Below are 6,999 nucleotides of genomic sequence, written 5' to 3'. Positions count from 1 at the left end.
TAGAATAAAATTCTTATTTATGCAAAGTAGAACTAAGACAAAAAGATATAAAGCATGAAAGGTAAATATTTATTGCATACTAAAAAGGTAATACAAAAGATTTAAAAAAGAGCACTGTTTAGATAAGTTACAGCGATTTTCTAAGATGTGACGACTAGCCAACTATGGAGATGCTTCTCACCGAATCTTTCATCCTGAAATTCTGAGGACTTCCTTTTAATAGCTTGAAAAGGGATCAAGAGTAGGAGGAGAGGTTTTATGGAGAGAAGAGGGCTTAGGGTTGATTGGTTTGGAAGATGGAAGAGGAAGTAGGCTTGCTGAATTTCTATGAAAAAAGAAAGGTTGAAGGAAGTGTGAGAAGGGAGACTTGGGCATTTGATTTTCCTAAGGTTTTGGATGCAGGGTTTCTAGGGTTTTGGGGGGAAGGAGCAAGGGTTTGGACGGCTAGGTTTTTGGAGGAGGAAAAGGTCCTAGGGCCAGCTCGGGTTTTGAAGTGGAAAAGGTCGGCATGGAGGGGCTTTGAAGCTATGGACATCGAGACTTGGGACTTGGACGTGGAGAAGCTTATCTCCCCTTATATGGCCAGCCAAGGAGCTTTAAATAGATGTGGGTATTAGGGTTATAAGGGTTATGGCGAAAGGATTAAGGTTCCTTGGATGTGGAAGCAAAAGATCTTATCCATTGGATTGATCCTTGATGAATTACCATATTTGCTTCATTAAAGAATTTTCAAGTTTGTTAGAATCTGAATTCTTCTTTAATTCTCCCTCAAATTCTTCTATTTAAGCTCCATGCTAGGCACCATCAATGTCAGCCCATGGATGCTTGTTTGGTTGGTTCTCCTCCGTTAATTGCATTCACACTTAGATCCGTATGAAAGATGATCTTCTAATCTGGACCCTTAGTCTTTAAGGTGTGTTCACCCTTTGGTTTTTTCATGAATACCTTGTGTTAAAGCTTCCCTCTTGGCGCCATGATTGTAGACCCTTGGATGAAAGTAAGCTTGGTTCATAGCCTTTGATTTCTTTATGAATCCGTGTAAGAGTGTTCCAAGGATCGATGGCCTTTAAATCTTCATTGATTTTTTTCTCAACCACTGATCTTTTTTTTGTCCTGGATCTTTATCTTAGGCACCTAGATCTCCACCATTAGTTGTGGCATTTTAATGGAAGCCCTTAAATCTCCTTTATGGCTCCTGAGTGCACTTGGGTTCAAGCTGGATTAGACCAAATTGATGCTAATTGAACCCATCTTGTAATTTCCTGCAAAATAAGTTGGGAAACATCAAATTCAAACTAGTACAACTTAATTGATGATGTTTTGAATGTGTTTAATGTATCAATTCATGTGTTGATTAAGGTGCAGGCTAGCTCGAGGCACATCAAAATCGGGTCGATTTTTGATCGGGCTATGAGTTCAGCCTGAAAAAATTTGGATTGAATTTGAGCTAAGATTTAGAGTTCATTTATTTTTTGCTTTAGGCTCAAATATATCTTTGGCTCGGCCCGAGCCCAGCCCAAATATGAGCCCATTCAAAGCCCGATATTAAGCCCAATTGAAATCAGATGATCCTGAGTAATCTCAACCGTCTGATCGATTTCTAATGTTTAAACTAGATGTTGCAGACAGTCAACCTTAAGCCTGAGTACGGGCCCCACTATCTCTGTCTATAGAACCTGACACTTGCCATTTTCGAGGCCAAAGAGGGAGCGATCCATGCCAAACGACAGCCACGATTCAGTCTATCACTTAAATATTATATATATATTCCTTCATACATTGCTTTCAGCCATAAATTGGGGAGAGAGGAAATGGGATATGATAAGAAGCTAGTGGGAATAAAAATCAAGGTAGAGAGAAAGCGAGAAAAGTGGGTGGGGGATTAAAAAGCAAAGGGATTTCTTCCTCTCCTCTGTTATTTATTTTTATTTTCAGATCACCACCACTTCTTCACCCTCTTCTACCCGTTACGGGAATAATAAGATTTCCATCCATGAAGGAGACTTGTTCTTTTTTTCCTCCTCATTTCTAAGTGTGAAGCAAGGCAGCTGCCATGGAGGGCTTCTGGATTAGTTAGTTTCTTAAATCTTTATTTTTTTCTTGAATTTTTTTCAAAATATTGATTCTTGATTTTTTTTTCTTTAATTTGGATCTAATTGATTCTTGAGTTTTTTTTCATGATCTTTTCAAAGAGAGTACATGGAGGGTGAGTGTTCGACAGCAATGAAGTAGATGGTGAGGGAGCGATTGGAGCAAACGACGGAGTCGTGGTAGGGGAGAGGAGTGTCAACAACAGTGGAGGGGATCCACTATACGTAGTGTATCACAGTAATTTTTTTTTTTTGGACTAGCCCAATTGGATTCAGGCAAGGCTTGGGTCTGGGCTCAGCTAGAGCTTAGGCTTGAGTTTTTCAAAAATTTTTAAGCTTAAGCCTGACCTAAAGCCTGAAAAAAATTTTGGGTCAGGCTCTGGTTGGGGTATGGCCCCGACCCATTTCTAGCCCTAGCTGTCATATGGAGTGGGCTTAGTTTTATGCCATATTTTCTTTTTTTATATCTTAAAGAGGAAACCTAAAAGTCAAATAGGGATTGGATTTTTTCTACTGATGAAGTCTGTTAGTTTCATAATTAAAATAATAAAAAAAAATAAAATGCATATCTAAAAGAGATCCTTCACAATCATCTATATCTTCCTTCTTCCTCATCAAGTCTCTCCATCCATTATCTTCCTTATCAAGCAATTTCTCCTACCTATAAGGTTTTTCTTTCGAGTTTCTTTCTGCTTTTCCAAATTCTACGCATCATCTCTCCTATCCATGAGATCTTTTTCTAGTCTCTTTCTCCTCTTTTAAATCTCTCTTCTTTTTTAAAATCTTTACATCTAAAAGTTCATAGAAGCTACATATCATTTTATCTAGAGATGTATATTGGGATATCAGACTGTATATCATTTTATCTAAAGATATAGGGGGTGCTTGATTCGTGATCGAAATTAAAATTGAAAGGGGAATCGGAATGGAATGGAATTAAAATCAGAATAGCCTAATCCCCTGAAGCATTTAGTTCGTGATTGGAATCGAAATCGGAATGGATGATTTTCATTGTTGTTGCTTGGTTCATACAAAGATAGGAATCGAAGTCAACTTAATTTTTTATTTTTTTTTAATTAATTTTTTTAAAAATTAATTATTTTAAAAATTAATATTAAATAAAAATTAAACATAATAATAATATCTTTAAATTTTTGTTTAAAAAAGTCTGCCTAGAAAATCCTCGTATGAAGCTTTCTCGAAGCTCACTCCCCCACCACTTCTTCCTTTAAAAAAGAAAAGCCATTCGATCTCTCGTAGTGATGCCTCTTTTGCCTCCCCCGCCACCTCCTCGTCCAAAGACTCCACCTCCTCCCACCTGCGGTCCACCCCTCGCTCCATCCTCCCCTCTCTGGCCAGCAAGACTCCTTCTTCCTTCGGATCCCATGACCTCTGGCTCCCCTCCCCCACCTCCTCGTCCATCTCTGACCTCTTCACCATCTTTGACCATGACGGCGATGGCAAGATCACGCCGCACAAGCTGGAAGCCATCCTCCGTCGTCTTGGCAGCATCGATGCACCATCGAGGTGGAGGTAGCATTGATGATGGCAGAGGTCGACCGCGACGATGATGGGTGCATCAGCTCAGAGGAGTTCGGTGTGATTGGAACAGCCTTCGGGCCACCAGCAGGGGCGAAGCTCCAGGAGGCCTTCGCTATCTTTGACGCCAATGGCAATGGCTAGATCTCGATGAAGGAATTGCTCAGGGTGTTCAGCACGCTGGGGGACGAAGGGTGTATGCTGAAGGATTATCGTGGGGGAGCGAGAGTTGGATGGATGATTTTTTTTTTATCTCATTCCACTGGAATGAGATTTGGACTCCATTGGGGTGAGTCTGGATTCGATTACGGAAGGAATGGATCATTTTCATTCTTCTTTGAAATGAAAATCAGAATAGAATTTCTCCCAACCAAGCAGTGGGAATGAGAGTCATCCATTTCAATTTTCATTTCAGACTTTAATTACCTCAACCAAGCATCCCCATATATTAGGATGTCGTATGAATATTTTGCTAGGCATGTATCAATTGATCATATACTATGTACTGGTAGATACTAAGTTCAATAAATTATATATCAATTTATCTATAGATATAAATTGGATTCTTATTGGGTGTATCAAAAAAGCTTACGGTATATATCAGTAAGCCATCTAGTATATATCATTTATTCATGTGATGTATATTAAAGAGTACTATATTCTGAAAGCTATGTAAAGTTTTATCTAGAGGTGTGTATAGAACATTAGATGAATATTTTGCTAGGTGTGTATCAACTAGTCATATATTGTGTTTTGATAAATACTGAGTTCAATGAACTATTTATCAATTTAGCTATAGGTATATATTGGGTCATTACTGGATATTTATCAAATAGTGTTATTAAAGATCTGCCTTAAGCACAAAAGGTGCTAGGTGCAAGGGCTGTCGCCTCTATACCCTCTAGGTGAGGTGATAGCCCTCAAGTGCAGCCTAGGCACCTTAAGCGCATGCCTCTACATTGTTCAGAGGTGCCCAAGAGCCATAAAATTCTAGTAAGTATTAATTTTTAGTTTTTAAAAGATAAGAAAGATCAGTTATAGTGCATAAAAAATATCAATTACAGTAAATAGAGATTAGAAAGATATCTTTGAAAGTCAAACAGACTTTAAAAACCTACGTGAGGCTTTTGGAATCGCCTAAAACAATTAGAAGGCAGAAGCTGAACCATCTCCTTGAGACTCCATCTCATCTCATCGCCTAAGAAGCATCTCCATCTGACCTCATTACCTAATACCATGTAAGTCACCTCTCGTCTGGTCCTCCTACTCATTCTCTTCTTCTTTTCTTCTTATTTTTCTTCTTCTTCTGACATGCTCTGTTATGCTTTATTTTATGGTCAGAAAATAGTGCATAACAGAGCACATTAGTCTACTATCTAACCTTTTATTCTTCTTGTTATTCTTCTTCTTCTCCTTTTTCTTTTTCTTCTTATTATGCTATTCTCCATTCTGCTATAGTGAAAACAACATTAAACTGTGAAAATAGCATTAAACATTTTCTTGTTTTACATCTAGAAAATAGAGCATATAAGTCCATCCCTTCTAAACTCTTCTTCTTCTCATCCTCCTAAAACTATTCTTTGTTCTTCTATATAGAAAATAAAGCATATTTAGTCTTGTACAACTATACATTAACTGTACGTTATACAGTGTATGTTGTAATATATTGATAGTATGAATGTTCTTTTATTTTTCCAGAGTATAATACATTCTTATGATGGTCAATCGAAGAAGGATCATGCATGGAAGAAGTTCACTTAGCAGACCCTATGGGAAAATGTAAAAATGATTTGATTTTTAACTTTCATGAGAAAACTACTAAAGGAGGTATTTGCGGAGCCAAACAACATATTATAAGGGGGTATAGAAATACCAAGCAATGCCAAAAATGTCCAAGTTATGTTCGCTATGAAATTAAAGAGTACATGTCAAAGAAGAAAGAGGGAAAGAAGCAGTATGATGTATTACTAGATTTTGATGCAATAGAGGATTGTGGAGATGATGAAGTTGAAGAAGTCAAAATTTAAATGGTTGGTTCATGTGAAAAAGGCAAAAAGCCTATTGAAGGTGGAAGTTCTCAATTCCACACGATTTTAAAGCCAAAGAAACCAAGACAAAATGGACCTATGGATCTATACTTCACTCCTAATGCATAGACAGTTGTTAAAAATAGGAAGGCAAACTAATGCATGTAATTATTAATTAGCTTTGCCAAAAGGGAGCGAGGGAAAAAGCTTGTACGGAAATTACTAGAAAGATGTATGATACTGGGATACCTTTTAATACAGTCAACATTTTAAGTTTTGCTGTGGCAATTGAAACAATTGGATAAAATAGTCCTAGTTTAAAGCCTCCTAGTGCTCATAAGGTGAGAGTACCTCTACTGAAAAAAAACTTAAAATCTATTAAGAATGTATTGAAAGCTCATAAGGAAGAATGGAAAAAATATGGCAGCCCTGTCATATTGGACGGTTGGAAGGATGAGGTTTCTAAAAAGGATATAATAAACTTTTCAATTAATTCTTCAAGAAGGTTGGTTTTCCTAAAATCCATTGATGATCCTGATTTTTTGAAGAATATAGATATTCTATTTAAATTAATTGATGATGTCATAGAGGAAGTTGGGGAAGCAAATATGTTCCAAGTGATGATTAACAATGCTACTAGTTATGTTGCTATAAGTAACAATCTTAGTTGTTTAGAATTTGAATTTTATTTTTGAACTTTACTGCTTTTTAGATGTAATGACTATATATTATATTTTTAATTCAATTAGAAAGATTGTTGGAAGCAAAGCACCAATATTTATATTGGACACCATGTGCTGGGCATTATATTGACTGTTTGACTTGATACTGGAGGATATTGGTAAGATACTAGTAATTCATAGAATATAAAGAATGCAATCTTCTTGACTAGAATTTTGTACAGCAGAGTAGACATTGTTAAGATGATGAGGGAATTCACAGGATGAAGAGAGTTGTTGAGGCAAGCTATCACAAGGTTTGCAACTGCCTTCCTCACTCTTCCATCATTATGTGTTATACCATATTTGGTCCTCTATCGATGTGTTCAATTTTTGAAGGTGTGACAGATGCGTAGTATCATAACCTGACGGTTCAAAGTACATGATTTGAACAACATCATGTGCCCGAACAGTGTCACAGACATCGATACTTAGTCGATCACCACATGAGCTTGGTAATGCGGTGATGTCCACATCGTTGGATTTTCAACAAACACATATTACTTCCACCGTGGCTCCCTACAAACCGTCCCTTAGATTGGATGCTCTCGAGAACATTAGGCGTGCGAATCTCACTAGATCGGCATTCTGACGTGCAGAACCACGATCCCTCTAGACATGGGT

The 6,999-nt window shown here is 37.4% G+C and overlaps 1 pseudogene; it reads left to right on the top strand.

Moving 5' to 3' along the window:
• The first annotated feature begins 296 nt into the window (after positions 1 to 296).
• Positions 297 to 5,390, top strand: LOC105038089 (probable calcium-binding protein CML35; annotated as a pseudogene).
• Positions 5,391 to 6,999: the final 1,609 nt, after the last annotated feature.

The sequence above is a fragment of the Elaeis guineensis genome, chromosome 1 (genome assembly GCF_000442705.2).
Source record: "Elaeis guineensis isolate ETL-2024a chromosome 1, EG11, whole genome shotgun sequence".
Lineage (NCBI taxonomy): Eukaryota > Viridiplantae > Streptophyta > Magnoliopsida > Arecales > Arecaceae > Elaeis > Elaeis guineensis.
Note: the sequence above shows the minus strand (reverse complement) of the source record. Positions and strands in the feature narration are given on the sequence as shown.